Raw genomic sequence first — 26835 nt, 5'->3', positions numbered from 1 at the left:
ACAGAGTGTATATATTCTCTCAACTTACTGGGAGGGAGGGGAAGAGGAGTAGAGGAGTGGGGGAGGAAAAAGAGCCAACATGAGGAGGCATCATCAAGTTGGCCATCACAGGACAGTTCAGCAAGCTATACACCAAGAATCCCAACGTTATCCATAGGACAGAGGAAGAGCCTTTATCCACGAGTACCCATCTCCCATGGGATGCAGTTCAGTCCTCAGAGCATTAATCCTGCACTTTGGGTTTGCACATACATGGACACCAGGTGAATCCCTGGTCATCAGCCAAAGGCAAGGCATGGTCAGCTGGGACCACATGAGGTCCCAGCAGCTGGTGCTGAGTGGAAAAAGACAGGGAAGTGGGGCAGCGTCTGATCTAATGCCTTGTCTACTCTGTCGGCGACTTCACCACCGTTTAAAATACAAAACAAGATCAAACACCAGTAAATGTTTAAAAGACCGACCAGTTTTACAGTTAGTCTTAACAACGTTAGGAGGCCAAGAGAGGTATGAGTTAAGAAAACCAGGGAAGAGGGGTTTGTGTGTCATATCCCAAGCGGACAGTCGTTCCTGCCATTCCAGCCTCCAGCCATTCCTTCAAATTCCTCCTAAAAACAACCGCACTGGGATGCCTTTCATCATTTATTCCCCCTGAATGATCATCGCTTGCTTGGTTCTCCCCTGGCATTTTTGTGCTCTCTTCATACTGCAGTCATGACAGTCTTGTAGGGTGGATTCTCAGTTTGACAAGGTAGAAATTCCTAACTCTGACAGCTTAGCCTTCTACAGATATGCATGTCCTCAAAATTGAGTAGGAATTTAAAATAGAATTTGAGAGCTAGGGACACTTCATTTCAGTATGTAAATGACATCCACTCTCCATTCTGTAAATAGCAATGTTTGGGGCAGTTCGGTGGACATGGAGATTAATTTGATATGGCAGTGGGGCTGGGAATAAGGTAACACAGGTATACAAATATTTTGTCCATCCAGTACGCCTTGACCACCCACTGGTTCACACCAAGAATGGATAAAATACACATAGGAATCAGATACAACCCTTTCTTTCAAAGCTTTTACAGTTGAAAAAAAAAAGCATTTTCTACACTGGTTACAAGCTCCAAGTACACTTTTATATATATTAACTGGCTAGATGTTTATAATAACCCTGGGGAATGAAGGCTAAGCCTCAGGGCTCTGGATTTAGAGGGACATAGTTTCAACTTTGGTCTTTCCATTAGTGGTCGTGGGGTTGTGGGGGGAGGGGGGAGGTGTGTGTTCCAAGCCTCACTTCTCTAATGTATAAAAAAAGAATAATGATAATATGCACTTCATCCGGTTGCTGTGAGAATAAGATAAGATAATATATGTAAAGCACTTAGTACTTCAAGCATATAGTAATTCAACGAATGTTAACTGTTTTTACATTGTTCAGATTTCACAGTGAATTTAAATGCATTGTTCAGGACCATGCCATAGCCAGGGCTAGAACCCTTGTTGTTGTTGTTGTTGTTGTTGTTTTTTGCCTCTGAGTCTACTGATACTTCCTTTGAAGTATAACAATGAGGAATCCGGACTTTTCCATACTTTCAACCCTAACATCCAGCACAATATTCTGCACATAATGGACAGTGAGGAAATGTTGTTTAATAACTCACTGGCAGCCGACTCCAAGTCAAATTATAGAGCTGCAAATGCAGAATAAAAATAAAATGTATTTCAGTGCTTTCCTTGGCATCGCTTTGGGGGATATCAAAGATATCAAACATAGCTTGTTCTTTTGGTCCACCAGCTGGCGAGGGAAAATATAGGTGCTCACATCATGAACAGATCCTTTAAGGATACATCTTGCTTTAGCAGAGTTGGCCTGACCACAGGGATGTTGAGGAGATAATCCCAGTTCTCATCCTCTTCTCAGGTGGAATGCAGGAGGTGATGGGGCTGTCCAAGGGAAAGAAGGGCTCTGGGCTTGGGGCTGAGGGAAGGCCTGTGGCTGATTCCACAGCCCAGGCATCCAGAGAGGGGAAACGCTTCCTGGATCACTGGTCTCACACAGTGGGTTTGCGACGAGCAAGATAAGTCCATGCAAATGTGAGAGGTTCAAGTGGTTGAAGTCCAGCCCAGATGGAATAAAAGGATCAAGGCTTCCTTGAGAAACAGCAAGGGCCGTGGAATCCAGATCCTGAAAGGTATACACGTGTTTGTTCCCTGGCAACCAATGGCTCTAGAAAAGCACGCTGTGAAGTTTTCCTGCTTCATTACCAGCCTTCAAGCACCAGGGAGTTTCTTGTCACCACTTACTGAGCATCTACTGTACCCCATGGACACCACATAACCTCGTATCATCCTCCAAGTTCTACAGCCGTGGAAAGCTGGAGCTCAGGGTAGGGGAATCTGTTCATCTTCCCTCCACTGTATTCCCAGCGTCCCAGGCTTCCCAGGTGGCACAGTGGTAAAGAATCTGCCTACCATTGCAGGAGACACAGGAGACCTGGGTTCAATCCCTAGGTCGGGAAGATCTCCTGGAGAGGGAAATGGCAACCCACTCTAGTACTCTTGCCTGGAGAACCCCATGGACAGAGGAGCCTGGCGGGCTACAGTCCATGGGGTTGCAACGAGTCAGACATGATTGAGCCCATACACCCACATATCCCCAGTGCCCAGAAAAGTACTTGGCAGAGCAGGTTCTCAGGACTTTTCACTGAATGTATGATGAGGACACAGGTGATTACACACACCTGAGTTTCAGAAGGGTGAAGTAGCCTGCACAGCTAGGACGTGAAGCGGCTGAGGCTGAACCCAGACCCACTGAGTGCCAGGCCCCCTCTCCCGGCCGCTGCCCTCCTCACTGCCGCCAGCTTCCCTGACTGTGGGCTCGTCCCTTCTCCAAGCAGGGCACGCATACCACCACTGGGGCCCTGAAACGCTGTCTTCCTGTCATTCTGTAACTAAAAATCCTCAGTGTCTCTCAGCTGCCTTACGATGATGTTCAGACTCCCTTGCCCACCTTCCCACGATCTTTAAAATCTGAACTTCACGTTATTATTTTCCACTAAAACTCCCACAGAAAAGCACTAGCCTGGTACTCTCACCACCCTCCATACTGATCCTTTCATCCAGGCCATTTGAAATGATCCATTTGTCCTGCCCATCTCTTTGAATCCCCTCTCATCCTTTAGGATTTGCCCATGCTGCACCTCTTCAATGAAGCTTCTGACTGTCTCAGCATGCAGTAATTTCTCATTTCCCAGAAAGGACAAATCTCTCATTAAGTGTCCTACTCTCTAGGCAGCTAGGAAATGTTCCTTGTGATTGTTGGTCTTTGTTAGGAGTCTAACACATGTCTCTACAACTAGAGGCTAAGCATATTGAGAGTCAGGAATACAGCCAGCAACAAACAAAACTATTTCTATCTTCTAAGAACAATTGGTTAAATGGTTAAGGCAACTAAATATTTTAGGTTAAGCTAGCTAGATGGCATATAATGAAAATAGCTCTGAAGTTTTGATTAAGAACAAAAAAAGACTGTAAAAGGTCCCTCCCCTCCTCTCTTTCTCTGCCTCTTTGCTCTTTTTGGTTGGGTGGGCGCTTCTGTGTCTCTGTTGCAGGGCAGAGACTGTCAATGCTGGGAGACAGCCATTAAGGAGACAAATCCAAGTTCACGGTAGCCTGGAGGCCAGTCTGGAGTTCAAAGATCCTGGGCAAGATTTCAAATTGGCTCCATTCAAGAGCTATGGACTTGTGAGTGGCAGACTCTGCTTCCAGGTCACTGCTGATGCAGTTTCTCAGTGTCTTCCCCAGCAATGTGACGGAGGACCACCGACGATGTTTGACCAAGTTAGGGAACAGCACCGGCAAAAGCAAGAACTGGGAAAGACTGTTATTCAGCAAGACTTGTTAATGCAAAACCACAATGATCCACTGTTTCTACTTAGGATGAAAGGATCATTCAGACTAAACACTAGTCTTCCTTCCAAGTTAATCAGTTGTTGCTTAGTCACTAAGTCGTGTTTGACTCTTTGTGACTTTATGAACTGTAGTCCGCCAGGCTCCTCGGTCCATGGGATTTCCCAGGCAGGAATACTGGAGCCGGTTGCCATTTCCCTCTCCAGGGGATCTTCCTGACACAGGGATCAAACCCAATTTTCCTACGTTGGCAGTGGGTTCTTTACCACTGAGCCACCTGGGAAGCCCCAGTCAATTGTTAGGGAAATGCTAAGGAAACTGACCAAGGAGGTGCCCTGTCAGAGTGGATGTAACCACACGTGCCACCTCAATAAAGAGGCTGCCAAGTCCATTCTCTGAAGGGCTATTTCTAACCCCTCGGGGGCAAGACAATGGTTTGCGCTGAGCAGTCGCCCATCACTAGCTCTTTCTGTTTCACGGCGATCACTACTGGGAATAATCCCCTGGGGACTGTGCAGGACCCAACCCTGGGGCTTCCAAACCACATGAAGTAGTGACACACACCTGAGACCCTAGTAGCTGCTCTGGATGTTTTTTTATTTTTTTTTTTTATTTTTATTTTTTTTAAATTTACTTAAGATTTTAATTTGGCCACACACAAATAAAACAATCATAGTTCAGAGAAGCTACTGTCTATCTGAAGACAGATGTCAAATTTTGTTTTGATGTAGTCAAGTTCAAGGTCAAGGTGCCCTTTACAATAAGCAGCCTTTATTCAACTTGGAACAATGCTACACAAAAATGCTACTGGACAAAAAAAAAAAAAAATGCTACTGGATAAATTGCCCCAGTGCTAGTAATATGGTCAAAACACCAAAAAACCTTAACATTGACACTGATTACCTAATATCAGTTAGCACTTCAGAGGAGCTTTTATCAGAACGGGAAACTGGTAAACCTATCTTTCCACCCCCTTTCCTTCCTTCCTAATCTAGCTGTTGAAGGGCCTTCATCAATTTCAAAGCCCTTCTACCGGTCTCCCCTCATTCAGGCGGCTGCCGTCTCCATGTGCCCCGAGGTCCCCACTCGGGGACATCCCACCAGGCTTTCCAGACACACACCTGGGGCCTAGGAGCTGTGCTCAGCTGCAGACTACCGATGGTAACACTGTGCTATAGCCTCCTGCTGCTGCTGCTGCTAAGTCACTTCAGTCGTGTCCAACTCTGTGTGACCCCATAGACGGCAGCCCACCAGCCTTCCCCGTCCCTGGGATTCTCCAGGCAAGAACACTGGAGTGGGTTGCCATTTCCTTCTCCAATGCATGAAAGTGAAAAGTGAAAGTGAAGTTGCTCAGTCATGTCCGACTCTAGCGACCCCATGGACTGCAGCCTGCCAGGCTCCTCCATCCATGGGATTTTCCAGGCAAGAGTACTGGAGTGGGGTGCCATTGCCTTCTCCGTGGAGGTTTTTTTTAAAATAGTAAGCAAGTTAGGGACTTAGAGATACTCTGAAAAGGACAGGACCCTGCGGAGGAAGCAAGCATAAGCTTAATTAAAATCCCTGTTAACATGTTCCGGGACACAGAAAAGGTGAGCAGATACAGTTAGAGTAGGATGCAAGCTCCTTGAGGCAGGAACTCTGTCCCATTAACCTCTGGGCTCTCTGCTTCTGAAGCACAACAGAAGCTCAGCGATGTGTATAGCATGCATTTATGTTTGCACAAGGGAACACATGGCTAGTAAATGGATACAAGTAGTAGTCTTTTCCCTTCTTGGTTCTTCTGGAGCTTATTAGTCCAGTCTTAACCTTGTTGTTGTTTAGTCACTAAGTCATGTCTGACTCTTTTGCTACCCTATGGACTGTAGTCCACCAGGCTCCTTTGTCTTTGGGATTTTCCGGGCAAGAATACTGGAATGGGTTGCCATTTCATTCTCCAGGGGATCTTCCTTGATCTAGGAATAGAATATGTGTCTCCTGCTTGGTAGGCAAATTCATTACCTCTGAGCCACGTGGGAAGCTCCAACCTTAACCTTATCAGAATCCTCTATCAGAATTAACACTCAAACTTCCAGTAATTAATGCTGGTGTTTCATGAATTCTCTAGCGCTTCCAAATATGCTAGCCATCATGGGCTACAGCATGCATATCCACTAGAGTTAAAACAAAAACAATACTCTGTCTCCACTTCAAAAATACTAAGCAAAAATCTGACGTGATCTCTAAATGTTGTTTGTCAATAGCAAGAGGGGGCCAGCTTCTGTGAAAATCACTCTGTGCTGCCCTCATGAGCTGGAGGACATTCCGCAGATCCGCTGATTTCCACACCGCTCCGGCCTGTCCTCCTGCTTCCAGGAGCAGCGCTTCAATACCTTGTAATGCCATTACTGTCACTCCCAAACAAGCTTAGAAATATGTCCTGAGGAATGAAATTTTCTTCAGACATTTCTTCACCTAAGCCTTCCAACTTGGAAAGATAGAAAGCTCTATAAAGTGAGTCAATTTTGTCTTAAAGGCAAATAAAAAGTTATTGGCACCAGGTTTCCAATATCTCAAGGAAGGTAATACCTGCAGCAGGGCTAAAAAAAAGTTACTGATTTTAGGCACAACTTGAAGAAAATGAAAATAGTTTCCATGTAACTCCTGAAACAGTCTTTCAGTTTTTTTTTTTTCAGGTGTCTAATCCATGTAACTAATCCGACTGCTTCTTAAAACCAACCAGGATTACTTGTAATTACCTGCCTCAAAACTGTCGTCTCAAAAATTCACAAATCCAGTGACTATTATGGCTACAGCATTCATAAGGTACAGAGACAAATTCAGGTTCATATCCATGCAAAACTGCACTTAACATTGACAGGAAAATCAAAGCTGCTGAGGCAGCAGCAATTTCCCCAGTCTAGTCCATTTCCCCTCTTTTGATTCTAATGGTGGGGGAGATGCACCCGAATTGTACATGATTCCATACAGGAAAGCACTTCCTTCCATCATTCAGGTGCCAGACCCTGGTAGCATAAAATCGAATGAATCAGGGTGTAAAGGAGAGAAACGTGTAAACAGGGCCAAGTAAGGGCAGACAGAAGTTCTGTTCTCTCTGCAGATGGGGCGTGCATATCCCCTTCCCAGAAGCTCTGCAGCTGGCTCCAACCTGAAGAGAACGGGCTAGAACACTTTTCAGTTCAGTTCAGGTGCTCAGTCATATCCAGCTCTTTGCGACCCCATGGACCAGGCTTCCCTGTCGATCAACAATTCCCAGAGGTTACTCAGACTCATGTCCATTGAGTCGGTGATGCCATCCAACCATCTCATCCTCTGTTGTCCCCTTCTCCTCCTGCCCCCAATCCCTCCCAACATCAGGGTCTTTTCCAATGAGTCAGCTCTTCACATCAGGTGGCCAAATTATTGGAGTTTCAGCTTCAGCATCAGTCCTTCCAATCAATATTCAGGACTGATTTCCTTTAGGATGGACTGGATGGATCTCCTTGCAGTCCAAGTGACTCTCAAGAGTATTCTCCAACACCACAGTTCAAAAGCATCAATCCTTTGGCGCTCAGCTTTCTTTATGATCCAAGCCTCACATCCATGACTACTGGAAAAACCATAGCTTTGACTAGACGGATCTTTGTTGGCAAAGTAATGTCTCTGCTTTTCAAAATGCTGTCTAGGTTGGTCATAGCTTTTCTTCCAAGGAGCAATCATCTTTTATTTCATGTCTGCAGTCACCATCTGCAGTGATTTTGGAGCCCCCCAAAAATGAAGTCTCTCACTGTTTCCATTTTTCCCCTTCTATTTGCCATGAAATGATGGGATTGGATATCATGATCTTAGTCTTCTGGATGTTGAGTTTTAAGCCAACTTTTTCACTCTCCTCTTTCACTTTCATCAAGAGGCTCTTTAGTTCTTCTTCACTTTCTGCCATAAGGGTGGTATCATCTGCATATCTGAGGTTATTGATATTTCTCCTGGCAATCTTGATTCCAGCTTGTGCTTCATCCAGTCCAGCATTTCTCATGATGTACACTGCATACAAGTTAAGTAAGCAAGGTGACGATACACAACCTTGATGCACTTCTTTCCCAATGTGGAACCAGTCTGTTTTTCCATATCTGGTTCTAACTGTTGCTTCTTGACCTGCATACAGATTTCTCAGGAGGCAGGTCAGGTGGTCCGGTATTCCCATCTCTTGAAGAATTTTCCACAGTTTGTTGTGAACTGTAGATGGTTTCTCTACCAGCTGTGCCTGCCTAAGCAAGATGAATTGGTTAACTGAAGCAATTACCTGGCAATTCAACTGCAAACACTTCCCCATCATTGGGAGCAGAGAGAATAATGTGGAGCTTTGCCAAATGAGTCAGACTAACTGACTGCAGCCTGTGCACTGATTTCCAGATAAAGGGGCGTGGCACTTCCATCCTTGAGGATGCAAGATCAGTCTTCACATGGGCTTATTCTGATCTCTGAACCCTTGTGTGCATGTGAAGAACAGTGGTTCTCAAGTTTTAAAAAGCATCAGAAGAGTGAAACAACAGGAGGGTTTGTTAAAACTCAGATCCCTAGGCTCCACATCCAGAATTTCTGGTTCACTAGGTCTGGCATGATGGTGAAGAACGGGGAAGCCTGGATGAACAGGAAAGCCTGGCATGCTGCAGTCCACGGGTTGCAAAGAGTCTGACACAACTGAGCCACTGAACTAAGCTGAGGTCTGGCGTGGGGCCTGGGAATGTGCATTTCTAATACATCCTTTTACCAATTGATGTGAATGCCCCTGGTCCAGGGACCACATTTTGAGAAACACTGATCTAGGCCTCTGTCTCAGAAAAATGACAACTCCATGCTCTCCCACATCCTGGAAACCCGAACAAACAAGGCTGAGATGATTCATTCAACTTGCAAACATTCTCAATGAGCACGCACCATGTGATGCCCACCTTGGTGATGCAGAGAGAGATAAACACCACTCTTTATCCTCAAGAGTCTCCCTTTCTGGTGGAGAGATGGAGACAAAACCAGAGGAAGGTGAGAATGAGGCAGAGTGAGAAGTGGTTTCATAGAGGTAAAGACCAGTTGCTGCTGGGAACACAGACCACAGACACTCCACTGGGATTGGAGGTTCATTAGGAAACGCTTCCGGGTTGGTGTGGTAGCAAAGAACTGAGAACAAATGTGCTCAAGTCTCAGTCGCTCAGTCGTGTCCAAGTCTTTGTGACCCCATGGACTGTAGCCCACCAGGCTCCTCTGTCCATGGAATTCCACAGGCAGGATTACTGTAGTGGGTGAACAATCCCTTCTCCAGGGGATCTTCCTGACCCAGGGATTGAACCTGCATCTCCTGCAATGAAGGTAGATTCTTTATCAGGGAAATTAAGAAACAGAGATTCCCATTTCTGTTGACATCCAAAAACATCAGCCTTACTGAATCCAAGGGCTGGTTGCCATGGGTAAGCTTCCTGATATCAGGAACCATTTACGCCACAAAGACTTCCAACATCTGCCCCTCAGCACATAGTAGGGTTTCAGTGTGTTAATGAGTTGCTCTCAATGCTGCGATGACTCAATCTACTCAATGAAAATGTACGGAGAGAAGCAGCTTGCTTCAAATTGATCCTTGAATCAGAATCTAGGGAAAAGAACATTTAATCACCACAAATCTGGTGTGAATTTGGACTGGCAGATTTTGAAATTTGAAAACAAAAACAAAACAGCTGGGACTTCCCCGGTGTCGCAGTGAATAAGATTCCGCCTGCCGATGCAGGGGACACAGGTTCGATCCCTAGTCCGGAAAGATTGCCTATACCACAGAGCAGCTAAGCCCCTGCGCGGCAACTACTGAAGCCTGGTGCTCTAGGGCCCGTGCTCCGCACCAAGCGGAGCCAACACAGTGAGAAGTTTGCGCACCCCGACTAGAGATCGGCCCCGGCGTCACAGCTGGAGAAACGCTCACGCAGCAGCAAAGACCCAGCACCGCCAAAAGTAAATTAATTAATCAATTTTAAAAAACCAACCTAATCCTACGATCAAATCCTTGAACCTGCTACTTCCTCAGAGTCAGTAGTTTTCATTTTTTTTTCACTTTACTGAAAATTAACTGTATTTGACAAGTAGTTATTTGGGGATGAACAAAGTTATCAGATATAAAAATAGATGATGCTCTTACAGCTTCCTCTGACAATACCAGGGGCAGCAAGGTGCTGGTTCACAGTGACATTTTTGTTATGCAAATAGTTTGATGCAGTTCATTTTTGAAAAATTATGCTAACATTCATGGCTAACATTCCGCCCAGTGAAATGAAATAGGTATTAATTTGTTGAGCTAAAGTATTCCAAAAATAAGAGTAAGTAGATCTCTTCATGAATTCAAAATGAAAAGGGGGTCTATGTTCCTTAATTTAAGGCAATATGCCAACATTTATTTTTAATAATACTGTGCTGATTCAATTAAGATCAGGTAATAAAATCAATTGCTATAATTTGTTCACTAACTTCTTGAAAAGGCTTTTTCCTTTTCTTTGGTTCAGGGACCCCTGAGTTTAGATGGATTTCTTTTTCACATTCCTTTTTGCATTAGTCAGTGAATGGGTAGAAGATAGTATATTTCTTCCTTTTAGCAAGTAGACAAAAGTCTTTCTTTGTTCTGCACCTAGACTGCTTTTTTCTGAGATGCACTAGAGGCGAAGCAATAAGACGCTATGACTTACAGGTAAATTAAAAGACATAAGAGAAAACTCTACTTTTCCAACTTTTAAGACTTTATGGAACTTGTAATAAATGATTACCTCACTTTTATGTTATATAGCAACTATGGGAATGGGACATCTTTTATAAACAAGCCATGTGCAAAAGTTTGTAAACCAGTTGTTTTGAATGTGAAATACTTTTCCCACAGAAAAATATTATAAATAGTCATCTGATTAGATTAGTGCACATAAGCATATTTTATTTATAATATAAAGTATGTATTTTATTGAAATACAGGGGAAGACAATATGTACCAATACTGTATAATTTGAAAGGGAGTGGTTTTGAATAAGAAACCTCTGAAATTAAAAAAAACTCTAATATCTTAGTGTTTGATGACATTTATCATGTATTACAATCTCAAAACATAAATCAGATGTAGCATTGAATATCCTGTTTGCTTATTAGCCATAGTTAGTGTTCAACTTTAATTTATGAATAAAGAAAAAGGATAAATGAAAGTTCCCTCTAAGTGGCAGTGATCATTAAACAAACAACTTGAAGTATTCATTTGCAGTTTTTCTGTTACATTTTTTGTATCATCCATTTAATAAAGAGTGACTTCTCCAGTGGCCCAAAGATCCAAGGAGGCAGATATTGCATTATTTTTTCTTAACCATTAAAATCTTAGTACTTAGCAGACAGCCAACTGTGTAGAACTTTTTGAAATGAAATTTTTGAATTAACAAAAAAGAAAGAGGGAGTGGTCTAAAAAATGTAGAATTGTAGATGTGTTAAAAATTAGTGTCTGATATTTCATTTATTATTAGTCTCCATGTAGCCAAAGAGGGGATAGCTGCAGCTAAAGACAGATGTATAAAAAGAAATTTCCAAAGGATAAGGAGAATAAGACAGTTTGCTTGGTGAAAGCCAAGTGGTTAGGACTGCCCAAGTTTTCTTTGGTTGTTGTTCCAAAATAAGGGAGATTGGGATTAGTCAGCTTTAGAATAGTTCTGGCAAAAAAAGGACCCCTGCAAGAATAATCAGTGGCTTGTGTTCAAAAGGTGGGGCAGTAGGAGAGATCTGACCCGCGTGCAGGTGTTGGATTGAATGGAAGTGCTAGCTGTATGGAGAGAATTTGAAAAAAGAATTCAGCCTTCTCTTTCTCTCCTCATACGTGCTCACTTGTGTCCAACTCTACGGACTGTGGCCTGCCAGGTGCCTCTGTCCATGGAATTTTCCAGAAAACAACACTGGAGTGGGTTGCTATTTCCTCCTCCAGGTGATCCTCCTGACCTAGGGATCACACCTGAGTCTCCTGCATCCCCTGTGTTGGCAGATGGATTCTTTACCTCTGCACTACCTGGGAAGTCCTGTCTGTTCTTCAGTATTACTATAGACATGCAACTCGAAAAACATCAGTGATAAAATATTCTTCTGTAACAAGATCTCTCTTTTTCTAAATTCTGAAAAAACCCTGCAGTTAAATTATTGTAGTTTAGTTACTGTTGAGTTTTAATTTGGAGTTTGTAAACTCCAAATTAGCCCATTTTAATTCCTTGTCTTTTAATAAGCTTTTTTGTCTAAGTGGAAGTTAATTCAGATAACTTCTTGTTGCACAGTGGGTCCCCCAACACACGTGGCCTTGGGTATACATGTATATCTTAAGAGTCAGTTCTTAAGAGTTTGAAATAATCCAAGTTCATTTCAGGTACAGTTTATGCCTCCAAACCCTGGAGCTAAAGTGAAGTCACTCGGTCGTGTAGGACTCTCTGTGACCCCATGGACTGTAGCCTACCAGGCTCCTCCATCCATGGAGTTTTCCAGGCAAGAATACTGGTGTGGGTTTCCATTTCCAAACCCTGAGATATTACATATTACTTCTAGTAAATCTGCAGGAGCAATGCTAGCTCAGTGACTAAAATCTTGAAGAAACAGAACTTGAATTTCAGGACAATTTTTTCATGCACAACCTTTCCCTTAATCTGGATTCTTTGGAGGGACCTTAGAGGGACTCATAAACTACTGAAACAGAAAGCAAGATGCATATGTGTGTGTACGTGTATTTTTAAAAAGAGGTTCTGTAAGTTTAATCAAAGATGTGCGTGACTCAAAAAGCATAACATGTATCCAAAAATCTCGTCTGTATTCTTTGATGTTTATAATACGCAGAGTCAAATGAGGAAACGTTTTTCTATGATAATACTTGAATTATAATTAGTCATATATGCACTATATGATGGCCACTTCCCAGGTGGCTCAGTGGTGAAGAATCCACTGGCCAACGCAGGAGACTCAGGTTCATCCCTGGGTCAGGAAGATCCCATGGAGGAGGAAATGGCAACCCACTCCAGTACTCTTCCCTGGGAAATCCCATGGACAGAGGAGCCTGGCGGACCACGGTCCACAGCATCACAAAGAATCAGACACAACTGAGTGACTGAGCACTCATGCATGCACTGTATGTCATTGTTAATTATAATATATAATCTTGCAAAAGGTGAATTTGAAATCTAAGGAAGATGAGCTGTCCATGGTGGTCCAGTAGTTGAGAATTCACCTGCTAATGCAGGGGATATGGATTTGATCCCTGGTCTGAGAAGATCTCACACGCCATGGAGTAAGTAAGCCCAAGGGCCAGAGCCACTGAGCCTCCATTCTAGAGCCCCGAGCTGGAACTACTGGAGCTCACATGTCCACAGAGCCCACATTCTGAAACAAGGGAAGCCAGCCCAATGAGGAGCCCATGCGCCACAACTAGAGTGGCCCCTGCTCGTCAGAGGTAAGGACAGCCTGTGCAGCAGCAGAGACCCAGCACGGCAAGCCCCACCAAAAGAAACCTGAGCAAGTCTGTTTATCAATGAGGTGCAAACTATCCACAGATGTCCTCATCCACCTGTGAGTGATCCCCTTATACACACAGTTTATGGACTGCATGATACTGAATATCTGGAACATCATTTTGCTGTATTTAAATAAAATTTTGGCCTTCACTGGCAAGGTGAATAGTAAGATACCCTTCCAGGTCTGAAGTGAGTATCACAGAATTTTAGCATAGTAAGTCTGAACTTTGTTCTGGCTTCTAGCACTGACTTTAAGCTCAGATGCTATAAAATAGTTGCCTAATGATTTGTCTCTAAAAGAACAATAATAGCTAAGATTTTTTGGGTACTTATTACAGACTGAGTACATGCTGTTATGAATTATCTTATTTATTCTTACAATTAGAGAAGGAAATGTCAACCCACTCCAGTGTTCTTGCCTGGAGAATCCCAGGGACAGAGGATCCTGGTGGGTTGCCGTCTATGGGGTCACACAGAGTTGGACACGACTGAAGTGACTTAGCAGCAGCAGCAGCAGCATTCTTACAATAATTTTATCATTGTACTGCTCCAAGCTGTATATGAAGGAACTAAAATCTAGGGAAATTAGGTAACTTATCCAAGATAATACAGAAGATAAAGATGGGAAGCCAGGATCCTAACTCAGTCTTTCTGCCTCCCTCCAGGGCCTGCTCATTTCACACCTCCCTGAACTGACTCCCTGCCATCGCATAACTTGACTTTATCTGTTTCCAAAACATCCTAGTACCACAGTTTCTGGACAGATCCACTCCTATCCCAAGTTGATAAACACCTATCCTTTGATTAAATACTTCCAGGGAAGAAATTCCATCACGTTTCTCAGTAGTCCAATAGGCAAACTGTTGTGAAATGTTTATGGAAGGTTAGCAATGAGACAGACAAGTTCCTCTGCAGGTTTTTATGAGCACAGAAACAAAGTGAATGGGGTTATTAAGAACAGGTCTGTGTGGGATTTAATTGATCACAAAGAGGAGCCAGTGTAAGTGTGTGTGTGTGTGTGTGTGTGTGTGTGTGGGCGCGCGCGCGCATGCGCTACAGCACATTTGGAAACTCATTTGCTCCTTAATGTAAATATTTAAGATTGATGGTGAGTGATTCTCTGGGATCATGATAAACAAAGAGCCTGATAACAAAGACTGACTTGAAGTACTTTATTGGGGTGTGTGACCTCAGGGAGCATGTGCGGGACAGCGGAAGGGACCCAGCTAAGGATGGAGAGCCAGTACAAGGATGCGTTATCAAGCTGGCCACTGCTTCGGAAGACTGCCTCTTCGGGAAGACCACCCGGGAAGCTCTATGGAATACATTTCAGGATCCTTTGTTGGAGGATGGTAAAGGGAACATTTATCTATGGGCTCCCATTGGTCAAAGATTTATCACAAGTGTTTAAGTTCTCACACTTCTTTTGGGGCTTCAGTCTACACCAAAACTTCAACCAAAAAGCCTCTGGGTGGGAGGAAAGATGTAAGAGAGGTTGAGGGTCAGACACTGTCAGACTAAACCTAGCTGGAGCCCGTTTAGAACTTGGCTAAAAGACACGTGTGGAGCCCAAAGGATAGGAAGTGGCAAATGGGAGATGTGATATAGCAAGTAACATAACATTATTTTCTTATAGGTTTACATTTTTTCAATTATATCCTATGTCTCATATTCGTTGGGTCTAACAGGCGATTATCAAGCTTTCATTATCTGTTTACCCTTTGAATATTTATTGAGTTTTATTAATATTCATTGAGTATGTTGGGCCTCGTTGTAGGGAACTGGGGATAGAAACATAATTATTATAAACAGATTCCCCACTGTCATAAAGCTTACTATGTTATCAACACTGAGCCTACTACAGTACTATCACACAGTAGGCACTTTTTAAAGAAATAAAACAGCCTTTTAAGAATGAGTATTTAATGTTATGCAGATCTTAAATGACCAGAGGGGTGTCCCACTAGATGAAACATTTTATCATTCTTGTAGGAAGTGTCTCACCCCCTGCTGTAATGGCTTATGTCTTCCAAGGGAGTGAAGACTATTTACTTTATTATCTATGTACTGCCTGGGGATAGGAGAAGTTGAAACCTAGACAGATTTCTGTACTTATCTGTAAGGTGCCTCTGAGGCATAAGTGAACATTCTGAGGAGCTGAAATCCAGGAAGGGTAGCAGCTGTAGCAGTAGCCACACCTATATTCACCTGGCAGTCTTCCCAGGCAGAGGGTGGAAGATGCTTTGTCTCCTTGCCAGCACTCTTTCCTTGAGCATCCTAGTGGCCAAACAACTGCTAGCTGACCAAAGTGCCTGGTTTCAGGAGCCAACTTGTTTCAACACTTCCATAGAAGTACCTGGGTGGGAAATGCACTGATTTGTTAAAACCTCTGACGCAGTTAGCTGAACTCTGCTGGTCACAAGAAAGATGTCATGCCAGGGACAAGTATACCCACTATATATATATATCTTTGTTATCCTTGTTTAGTTGCTAAGTCGGGTCCAACTCTTTGCGACCACATGGACTGTAGCCTGCCAGGTTCCTCTGTCCATGGAATTTTCCAGGCAAGAATACTGGAGTGAGTTGCTCTTTCCTTCTCCAGGGCACCTTCCCCACTCAGGGATGGAACCTGGGTCTTCTGCATTGCAGGCAAATTCTTTACCATCTGAGCCACCAGGGAAGCCACCAGGAAAGCCCCTTACATATACATACACATATATATGTTTGTATATGTACATATGTATATGTTCATATATATCACACACATGTAATAAACTTCCCAACGCCTTAGAAAGGTAGTGAAATAAACATAAAATCAGAACTAAATTATTCAATTGATAATATTTTGGAGGACTGGAACGTTTTCCTAGCCACGTTGGTGGTTTTCCCTCCCTCCAGACCCATCTTCCAGCCTTCCGAGACAAGGAAGCCCTAGGTAACATCATGCTGATGGCCTCAGAGTTAGCTGATGTAAGGAGAGCCCTCCCTGTTCTTCAGTATTCACATTAAACTCTCCAGGCGATGACCAGAGCGTGCTGGTACTTTATGGGACAGTCAAGGCGGCGAGGCTGCTGCAGGCCTTCGCGGGAAGTCCTCCACCTGCGGAGGGCGGTGGGGCCACTGTGCAGCTGCGACAAAGCAGAGGTCACAGGCCGAGAGCTGGAAGGGCAGAAAGGCAGACTCAGCTGATTCTTCCAAGGGCTCGCTCTCGTGACTGAGCACAAAGTCCCCAGTGGCTACCCCTACCTCATTCCCCAAGGAGAATTTTATGGTTTTTAAAAAAGTAACGATTTCTTTTGGAGAATAGATCCGCAGGCCTGGGGCACCTCCCTATGATGCCAGCGGTAGTCAGTGGGGAAACTGCCTGGCAGAGAGCATCCCAGGGAAGGCGCCAGCTTGTGCGCCTGCCGAAGGGACAGACATGCGCTGCTGCGTGTGGGGAGTGGGAAAGGGGCCCGGGGCTGGAGGTTCTCAGGTGGCTGCTCAGTTTTGAGGGGAAGAAAGGCCGGGATACACAGAACAGGGGTGAGTTAGGCCCCGTAGCAACAGGGCGTGCGTGGCAGTGGGGTGAGAGCGTGGGCTGGGATCCTAGGAAGGGTGAGGGCGCAGAAGTTACTGGAACAGGCGGACTGATGGATTGGCCTTGCAAATCACCAAGCCCCAAGTCACTCCCTCACTCCACCGAGAGTACCTCTCCTCCATTTCGACCGAAATGATTTAAAACGATTTGGGGAAAGGGAAGAAGATGGGCCACGGAAAAATACCCTTCCTCCACAGGGGAACCCCAGGATCCAAAAATGTGTGGGCAAGTACCAGGAGCCCAGTCTGGGAAGCAATATAAAATCAAAATGCGCAACATCTTATGGTTTCCAGTTACAAAGTCACCTCAGGATCTTAGATAAGCTGTGTAAACCTCGACGTGCCTCAGTTTCCTCCCCGGTCTCGTGAGAGCAGCACGTGTGAGACCTCGGCGCAGGGCTGTGGCGGGGCTGAGATAGCGATGAGGGTGAGCTTCCTGGAGCCAGCATCACCAACACCACCCGCGCCAGGAAGACACGTTCGCGGTGTCCTGGAGCCCCAGGGAGCGGCTGGGGAAGCCAAGATCTAAAATTAGTCCCGCTTCCAGGCCGGGCGCCGGGAGCACCCTCCGGCTCGCCGCGCCGCCCCCGGGCCCCTCCCCCGTCCCCCCGCCCGCGGCGCTCCGAGCCCGCGAGTCATCCGGGCTGCCGCGGCTTCTCCCCCCTCGCCCTTTGCGCTGGCGGTTTGGGAGGAGGAGACAGCGGGAGAGAAGCGCGAGGGGGGCGGCGAGGGAGAGGGGCTTGGCCGCGCGTCGGCGTCGGCGGTGATGGGGAGCGCGGAGCAGCCGGGCGGCAGGCACTAGCGGCGGCGGCGGCGGCTCGGAGCAGACGCGGAGCCGGCGCTCCTCCCGGCAGCTGCGCCGCGAGCTGCGCTGCGGATCGGGGTCTGGCGCCCCCGGCCCCCTCCTCCCGGCTTCGCCCCTCCGCCCGGGAGCCCCCGCGGCGGCGGCGGCGTCCCGAGCGCCTCTGCTAGCGGCTCCAGCCCCGGCGGGCGCGCGGCGGGCACTGCGGCGGCCGCGGCCGGGTGGCCGGCTCGGCCCGGACCGGAGCGCCGGCCGAGGAAGAGCTCGCGGACAGCGCCTGGTGGAGCGGAGCGTCGCCGGCGGAGGCAAGGGTGCGTGGGCATCTTGAACGCGATGCTTTGGCTGCCGGGTGCCTCGGCTGGAGGGCGCCGCCAGACACACAGCTGCAGCTGCCGGATTGGAACGGGGGGCTTGGGGGTCTCGGGGAGGCGAGAGCCGGCGGGGCGCGCGGGGGAAACTTTTCACCTGGTAAAGTTCCTGCCTCGGCACGGCTCGGAGCAGCCTTGGCTGCCGCCGCGAGGAGGAGGGGAAGGAGGCTCGGTCTGGCGGCGGTAGCCGGGAGGTTGGCATGGAGAGTTGGCCAAGTTTGGGGCTCAGGATTTGGAAAAGGGGGCGGGGGGCGGCTTTCAGAACGGTGCACCCGGCCCCCGACTCCCGGCCGCCCGCCCGCTGCAGGTGGATCGGAGGGCCAGGCGGCGAGCCTGCTCGGTGGCCGCTGCCGGTGGGGCGCTGTAGGGACATTCAGAAGCCAAAGGATGCACTTCGGGACCCGAGGCTCAAGTTGGGTCGTCGCCTGGCGAGGCGCCGGCTGTAGCAGAGCCCAGACTCCACTCTGAGCAGGGAGGGGAAAGGGTTACGAGACATTCTGCGGGTCCGCTCCGCGTGTGACTCTGGTGTGCGGGGGTCACGGGCGGGGTGAGGTGTACCGAGCGGCAGAGACTCTGGGACTGGGGCGACAGATTTTTTTGTGGAGTGGCGGGGAGGTGGGACTTTCCTTGCTCTCCTGGGGACAGGCAAACGGAGTGCCTTGGGAGAGCACGGGTTTTGGCGGGCGTGCGTGAAGGTGGCTTGTCTTTGAAAAGAAAGCCGCGCGGGTTTGGGCGTCCTAGCGGGTGCGCTGCGGTCCGCCCTGGATTGCCGAGTGGGATCGAATGCAAGCGTGCGCCAGCTCCACTCTCAAGGCCCCTTCCCGGGCGGTGCCGGGTGGACGCCTGCGCCGGGACCAGTGTGGGTGCGGGGTCCCGGCGGGGGTCTGCGGAGCGCGGGCGCGGCGGCGGAGGTGGCCGGGAGTGTGTTCGCCCGGCGCGCTCGTGCGCCGCCAGTGGGGGTCGCTGAGCTAAAGTGCATCGGGCTCCCAGGCCGGCGCAGGGCGCAGAGCCCGGGTGTTTTTAGCCTTGCTGTGGTCTGCACGCCTCTCTCGCCTACTCGCGTCGCGCGTGCTTTCCGAGACAGTTAAACAGAGACGGCGATGAGGCTTCGCGGAAAGCAACTTTCATTGTTCGCTTTTCCTAGCCCCGCTTTCGTGGGCTGGGGATCGCTGGGGGCAAGGACGCGGGGGTGGCGGGAGTGTGGCTGCGGGCTCAGCGAGCCTCGGGGTAGCTTGCAACGAGAGGAGAGGAGCCCCCCACCCCCCCGCCCCCGGTGTGTGTGTATGTGCTGGCGGCATCCTGCGGCTGTAGCTCCACGTAATAATAGGGGCAGAGCTGGCAGTGGAAGGGGATCCCTGGAAGGCTGAGGACGGAGGGGGCGAGCCTGCAGGGACGTGGCGTGGGGCTCGGGGAGGCTCCCGGGAGCTAGAGGTGCCGGTGGCCTGGAGAGCGGGCGCTCGGTAGCCTCGGCTCGCCCCCTCTGCCGGCCCAGCCCGCCCCGGCCCCGCGCCCCGCTCCCCGCGCGCCGGTCCCGGCTCGGCCTTGGGGCCGGGTAACCTGCAGCCGCTGCGGCGAGAGGCCGGCGGGGAGCTCGCAGCGCGCCGCCGGATGAAGAGGCTTTTCTTCTCCTCTCCCCGGTCTCCCGCCCCTCCCCGTCCCAAGACCCCGGCGCGTTTGTTTCCCAAGTTGGATCCCACTTCCATTTACAAGTGTCAGACAAACCCGCGCGAGCCTCCTCGTTCACCCCGGGCCCGCCAGACGGGCGGTGGGCGAGGGGCGAGCGGTCTGCGCAGCGCCCGGGGCGGTGAGGCTCCCGTGGGGCGCCCGACTCGCCGGGCTCACCTCCGTGGGTCCTGGGTGTTTAAGAGACACGTAAACAAACCACGACCCCCAGACCACTCAGGCCACTTGTGTCCCGCTGCTTCCGTCCTCCTCGCCTCGGACGTATTCCTTTTCTGGCCCCAACGCCTGTCTTTTCAAAGGCAAGTCGGGGAGGGAGGAGGCAGGGGTTGGGGGGCAGGCCGACCGGTTCATCACGGCGGGTTTGCGCCCCCGGCTTTGTTGCTGGGATTCGATTCTGAGCCCGGGCTGAGTTACAACACAGGCAGAGGCTGAGAACCGGCCTGAAAGACTGCGGACGACTTTGCCCCGGATCCGGGCGGCAGGGCTAGGTGGTGGACCGAGCAAACCCGCCATCTAGGAACGCAGGACTGAGGTACCCCCTTCTCGGTGTCGATCAAAGTCAGCCCGGATTTCGCTTCCCCTGGCAGGCGCGGAACTTCTCTTAACGTTTATGGAAGGCTTGAATGGCGTTCTGGTTTGTGACGTGGAGATTTGAATCTGAGAAGGAAAGAAAGGGAGGGGATGGAAGAGAGGGAAGGAAAGAGATGGAGAGACTGAGATTCTGCAGAATCCTGGAAACAGCACCAAGCCAGCTGCTCCTTTTTTTTTTTTTTTTTTTTTTTTTTTTCTTATTCCTAAATTGGAGCAGCTGAGCAGTGAGAGAATAAAGGACAGCCAAGAAAACCAGGGCACCAAGAGACAAAGGCCAAAAAAAATGCATAGTAACTTTAGCGCTTTGATGTGCATTTTTTCCCTCTTGGATTGGAGTGGGGGAAGGGCATTTCACGTTTTACCAGGAGAAAAGTTGCCTCTCAGAATTAGGGGATGCTGGTCTTCAATCATGGATCCCTGTTGCCTTTTTGGAACTCGGACAGTGAATGGTGCTGGGGCCAGTTTCTGAACACAGTGAACCGCGATGAGAAAGTTCCCAGCACTGCCCAGTTATAATGTCTTCATATTGGAGGCACACGGAGAACTTCACATCAAAGGCAGCTGGTTCGGAGATCAGAAATCGCTCAGCTGCTAGGCTGGCTTCCTGTCTTGGAGTCCCGGGATTTTCACAGCCAGTGTTTGTTGACCAGTGACTGGCTGGGTGTCTCCCCACCCCCCACCACCGCCCTTTTTCAAATTTATTTATTCTGCCTCCTGGCAGAGTCATTTTGAGAATTTTTTTTTTTTTTTTTGATAGTTAGGACCCAGTCTATCTGTTAACTAGCAATTACAGTTGTGCTGAGCTACTCAAAAATGAAATGAGTAGCAATAAACAGACTGACTGCCCACTGACCTGTAGGCAGACTATATGGTTATTTTGCTTGCTCACAGCTTTTTGTAAACAACAGCTCTTCAGGCTGTTCGCAGAAGAATATTTTTGATGTGTCAGGTTATGTTATCAGCCTTGCTTTCTTCATATGCTGCAGAATGACCTACTCTAATCTGGCTGATGAATTACGTTAAATAGAAAGCAGTAGGCAGTTACCAGAGAGAAGATACTTAGGCATTAGCAGCTGGTCTGAGGCTGCTCCCCATGGCTCTTGTGTTGTTATGCTATCTTAATGGAGGCCAGGAGGACCAGGGTGGCTTTATTTTCCTGTTGGCAGAGTTAAGTGTGGCATTCCTTCTGTGCAGCTGACTGTAGGTTGGCTTTTTCCTGCGAGCACAGAGGGAAAGGGCCACATTGAAGGGTTTGGTTTCTTGCATTGGGGTCACTCCTTGGCCCTTTCCTTCTGCAAGAGCACTCAGTGGGGATCTTCTGATGGGATCAGGTGGGACCATACATTTGGGATTGATTTCCTTTGATTGCTGGGGAAGGGCTATTGATGAACCCTTGTCTTTGCTGATTGTGACAGACACCAGGAAGGAATGATAATTAAACAGAAAGAGCCCTGCCAGACCTAGTGGAGGGTATGTCTGCCCCTCAGCTCCTTCCTGAGGAAAAGACAGCCCCGATTTCCCCAGATGTGCAGGGTCTTAAAGAATTAAAGACAGCCAACCCCAGTGTGAATTGTTTTGCTTATTGATAAAATTTTCTGAAATGCTTTTCAATCTCTAATTGTTGAGTGTATCTTTATAAGCATCTTTCTCCTACATTTCGAGGGTTGGGTCTCTTTTTATAGTCCGTCGTTTGAGAATGACCACAGTCCCTACTGCCTAATAGACTCAGAAGAAGCATTGTGGCTTGGGTGACTTCCTCTATGATGACCCCAATGGTACACATCTTTCTGTATTTCACTCAATTTGATTCTGCATCCTTCTCAAACTTAGTGATTTTTTTCTGTCGGTTGAAGAGTATCTGCTTCTTTAATGAGCTTTTTTCTTCCCTTGTTTACACTGACCCTTTCCCCCAAATTTCTTTCCAAGAATAACTTTAGGAAAGCTAACCTTTCCTTAAAGAAATTAAAACATAAAGATTCAGTTTAATGCCACAGATTGAATTTATTGAGAACGTATTTGACACTTGTCTAGTGGCTGTGAGCCAGTTCCTGATCTACTAGAATAGGCTATCTGCTACATAACAGTAACAAATGACCATTCTAGTAGTTCTGGATTGGAATGGCACTCCCCGGTTAGTCTTAATATTAGTCAATTCTAGGATTGAGATATTTTTGTATTAAAGTAGAAAGGATGAAAATTTGAGAATGGATTTCCTGCCATGATGATGGTTGGGGAAAATAGAGAACAGATTTCAAAACTTAATGATCACACTTTTCATATAACTAATGTGTTGCTTCCTTTGCTAGATAGATATGTGTGAATGTGGAGGCCTTGGAGGCGATCTGGGGAGGGTTGTGAATTGTCCTTCTTTAGAAAATGCTTTATGAAAGAATATTGCCTTGCCTGAACAGATAAGTCAAGGTCCCTCACGAGACCCTGAAAGGGATCTGTGAGCAGATTTTAGTACTTCATCTTTCTGATCTTCCAGGTTCCAAGATTGTGGATTACAACCTCTATTTAATAAAGTGAAGTGAAATTCACCCAGTCTTGTCTGACTCCTTGCGCATGGACTGTAGTTTGCTAGGCTCCTCTGTCCATGGGATTTCCCAGGCAAGGATACTGGAGTGGGTTGCCATTCTCTTCTCCAGAGGATCTTCCCAACCCAGGAATCAAACTCTGCATTGCAGGTGGATTCTTAACTGTTGGAGCCACCAGGGAAGCCAGTATTTAATAAAGAAGATTCGTTCAATTAATTCTTGCTCTTCTATGTCTTAAATTTATCCCTCAATTTTTATTCTGTTAAATCACATTGAATTTAAAGTTCTTTCAGTTTTTCTCTTTTAAAAAAAACTTTACGTTTTTGATATTTGATCAATTTTTATTCTCTTTCACGTGCTACTTTTTCTCTGAGCTCTAGCTCCATGTCTCTACCTGTCTTCAGAACCTCTCTTTCTTAACTGCAATGTCATCTTCTGAAACTCAACATGTTCTATACTGAAGTGAACATGAGGCTCCTCATATCCATTTAGTTCTCAAGTGTTAGAAATTAGTGACAGTACATCATTTATGTTGAAAAGGGGTAGAAGCTAACATCGACAACCTTCCCTGGTGGCTTAGAATCTGCCTGTCGATGCATGAGATGTGGGTTCGATCCCTGTGTTGGAAGGATCCCCCACCCCTGGCTCCGAGAAGGGAATGGCAACCCACTCCATTATTTTTGCCTGGAAAATTCCATGGACAGAGGAGCCTGGTGGGCTGCAGTCCATGGATTCACAAACCGTAGATATGATGTAGGGACTGAGCATACATGCATTAAAGTTGAGAAAGTAGGAGGTGAAGTTACGGAGAACTTAGAATGTCAGGCTGAATATAAAAATGGAGTCACTGGGAGGGTTGGGTTGAGACAGGATAAAACTGCTTTATTCTGATTAATTCTGGAGTAGAACTCACTGTGGAAATGTGGGAAGAAAAATAATGCAGAGAAACCGGTTAGGAGTTTCTAGTACTAGTCGGAAAGTCAGTGATGGTGAAGGAAATAGAAAAAAGAATTGCAATTCTTTATTTTTTTAAGGAATTTATTTCACTGAATTCTTTTCAGTAGTATTTACTGACCCTACGTCCCTTTGAAGGCATCACACAGGATTCAGATATACCCTTTGTCAAAGTAAAATATATCCTTTGCTTCTTTGTATTGTTGGGGAAATGGGAGATACCCCTGTGTGCAAACCAGAAATCAACACCAGGACATATTACTTGACAAAATAGTGTCGCTGAACAGGGTCCTGGAGGAAGAGAGATTAATGTGAGCTGGAGCAAAGTTTTAGGAGGAGTATTGTTTCTGTTTAGTCGCTCTGTAGTGTCTGACTCCTTGCAACCCCGTGGATGCCAGGCTTCCCTCTCCTTCACCATCTCCCAGAACTTGCTCAAACTCATGTCCACTGAGTGGGTGATGCCATCCAACCATCTCGTCCTAGGTTGAGGAGAAGGTCTCCTCTGCCTTCAATCTTTCCCAGCATCAGGGTCTTTCCTGATGAGTCAGCTCTTAGCATCAAGTGGCCAAAGTATTAGAGCTTCAGCTTCAGCATCAGTCCTTCCAATGAATATTCAAAATTGATTTCCTTTAGGATTAACTGATTTGAGGACTATAAAGTGAATCAGTTCAGTTCAGTTCAGTTCAGTCACTCAGTCATGTCCGACTCTTTGTGACCCCATGAATCGTAGCATGCCAGGCCTCCCTGTCCATCACCATCTCCCAGAGTTCACTCAAACTCACATCCATTCAGTCGGTGATGCCATCCAGCCATCTCATCCTCTGTCATCCCCTTCTCCTCCTACCCCCAATCCCTCCCAGCATCAGAGTCTTTTCCAATGAGTCAGCTCTTCCCATGAGGTGGCCAAAGAACTGGAGTTTCAGCGTTAGCATCATTCCTTCCAAAGAACACCCAGGACTGATCTCCTTCAGAATGGACTGGTTGGATCTCCTTGCAGTCCAAGGGACTCTCGAGTCTTCTCCAACACCGTAGTTCAAAAGCATCAATTCTTCAGTGCTCAGCTTTCTTCACATAAAGTGAATATAATCCAATTTAATAATTCTTAGTAAAACTCTAATGTAGTCAAGACAGTACAGAATTAATCAAGTCTTTGATTTCCTTAGGACAGTGCTCCTTTTGGGAAGAACATACTCATGGATCAGGCCAAATAGACTGTTGGAATGTTTTTCAGTATTTTGGTAAGACACCTGAATTATTCAGGCCCTTTTCTCCATTATCCTTTTGTGGTATCCCCACCCCCAGCTTCAGAGAAGAGCTGCAGGTGTTTGAAGCATGTCTGGGAGCCTGTACACCAGTGCCCACGTGGGCCCCTGCTTCCAGCCCTACCTGCACACACTGGCTTCCTTGTGTTTCTGTCACCAATTCTGGGGTTTTTTGAGTTTTTTCCCTGTTGATAGTGTTTAAAAAGTATGGGTGCAAATAAAGGACAAAAGGACTGCCCTTTAGGGGGTCCTTTAAAGAATCATTCATTTTTGCTGTTTGCATCAAACTGACTGGGTCCTCTATCACAGTCTGTTGCTGTTCAACAGTTAACTGGGAGACTTCTCATACCACCCAAAGCTACCCCGAGGGATCCTAAAGTGAGAGTCTTTGACCTCGATTGCGCTTTTGGAATCCCCCAGGGGCTTTTAAAACAAATGACTCACAAGTCTCGACCATTTTTTTAATTAACGGTTAATTGTATTTTATTTTTTATTTTTAATTGGAGGATAATTGCTTTATAATGTGTTGGTTTCTGCCGTACATCAATGTGAATCAGCCACGTGTCCCCTCGCTCTTGGACCTCCCTCCCACCCCTGCTCCATCCCACCCCTCTGTTGAAACGTGTGTTACCACAGTAAAACAGACAGCCTGTGGGAATTTGCTGTGTGTCGCAGAGACCTCAGCCTGGAGCTCAGCCTTGGCCACCCAGTGGCATCCAAACCATTCAAACCGGACTCTCTGGGGGTAGGACCCAGGCACCGGTATTTTTAAAGCCTCCCGGTGGATTTTGCTGGTAGCCAAGGTCGAGGACCACTGCTATAAAGGCTGTGCCTCCTATTTGGAGTTAGAGTTCACTCTTTCAGGAAGCTCCCAGGCCCCGGGGAGTTTGAATGAAAATCATAAACACATGGTCTGCCTTCTCCTGCTGTGAATGTAACCCCTGGGACTCTGCACAAAGTTGAAGTTAAGCGGGACTCGCGCTGGAGGAGGTGGCTGGGAAGGTTCATGGCTTCTTACTCCAGTGTTCTTTTGGTTCTCTGCTTTGCTGGCGTTTAACGCTTTCTGTTGCCTAATGTGGCTTTGTCCTCAGTTTGACTCTAGTTGGCCAAGATGCCGTCTCCAGCTACTAGTCATGATATGGTCCAGGAACTGGTAAATGATATTTGCAAAGTTTGAAACATCTTCAGGAGCAGAAATTCTTCCCGTTTTTATATTGGACTCATCATATCTGGAGTCTTTATGTAAGTCTGAATTTGAAAAACGACTGAAATGCAGTCCATTGATACATGCTCAGTTTTCTTTTTATTTGTGAGGAGTATAAGAAATACACTGCACAAAAAAAAAAAATGAATCATGCCTTCAAGAAGCTTACAGTTGTTAGAGCTCAAAATGTGTACACTTAAGGAAAAACAATCACAGCACTGTTTAATATTGGGGGTCAGAGGCATGCATGCTTCTGGCATGTGTGGGGAAGATACTTAATTCCCATGCATCTTGTAATTGACATCTTCTTATTTCCATTTCCCTCTGCCCCTTAGTCATCTCACAGTTACCTCTAGCATAGAGAACATTGAGGTGTTCGGTCCTTTAGAAATTCAGCATTCAGGTCTGTTTCTGGCTTTTTAATGTTCAAAAAAAAA

At 46.9% G+C, this 26835-nt stretch overlaps 1 protein-coding gene across 2 annotated transcripts in view; it reads left to right on the top strand.

The window, feature by feature from the left end:
- The first annotated feature begins 17820 nt into the window (after positions 1 to 17820).
- Positions 17821 to 26835, top strand: part of FAT3 (FAT atypical cadherin 3) — an 801625-nt gene continuing 792610 nt past the window's right edge. For both annotated transcript variants that reach the window (XM_070365061.1, XM_070365062.1), the window contains exon 1: positions 17821 to 18110. The gene's annotated coding sequence lies outside the window, so the exon portion shown is untranslated. The remainder of the gene's footprint in view (positions 18111 to 26835) is intronic.

Source organism: Bos mutus, chromosome 29 (assembly GCF_027580195.1).
Source record: "Bos mutus isolate GX-2022 chromosome 29, NWIPB_WYAK_1.1, whole genome shotgun sequence".
In the NCBI taxonomy this organism is placed as follows: Eukaryota; Metazoa; Chordata; class Mammalia; order Artiodactyla; family Bovidae; genus Bos; species Bos mutus.
Note: the sequence above shows the minus strand (reverse complement) of the source record. Positions and strands in the feature narration are given on the sequence as shown.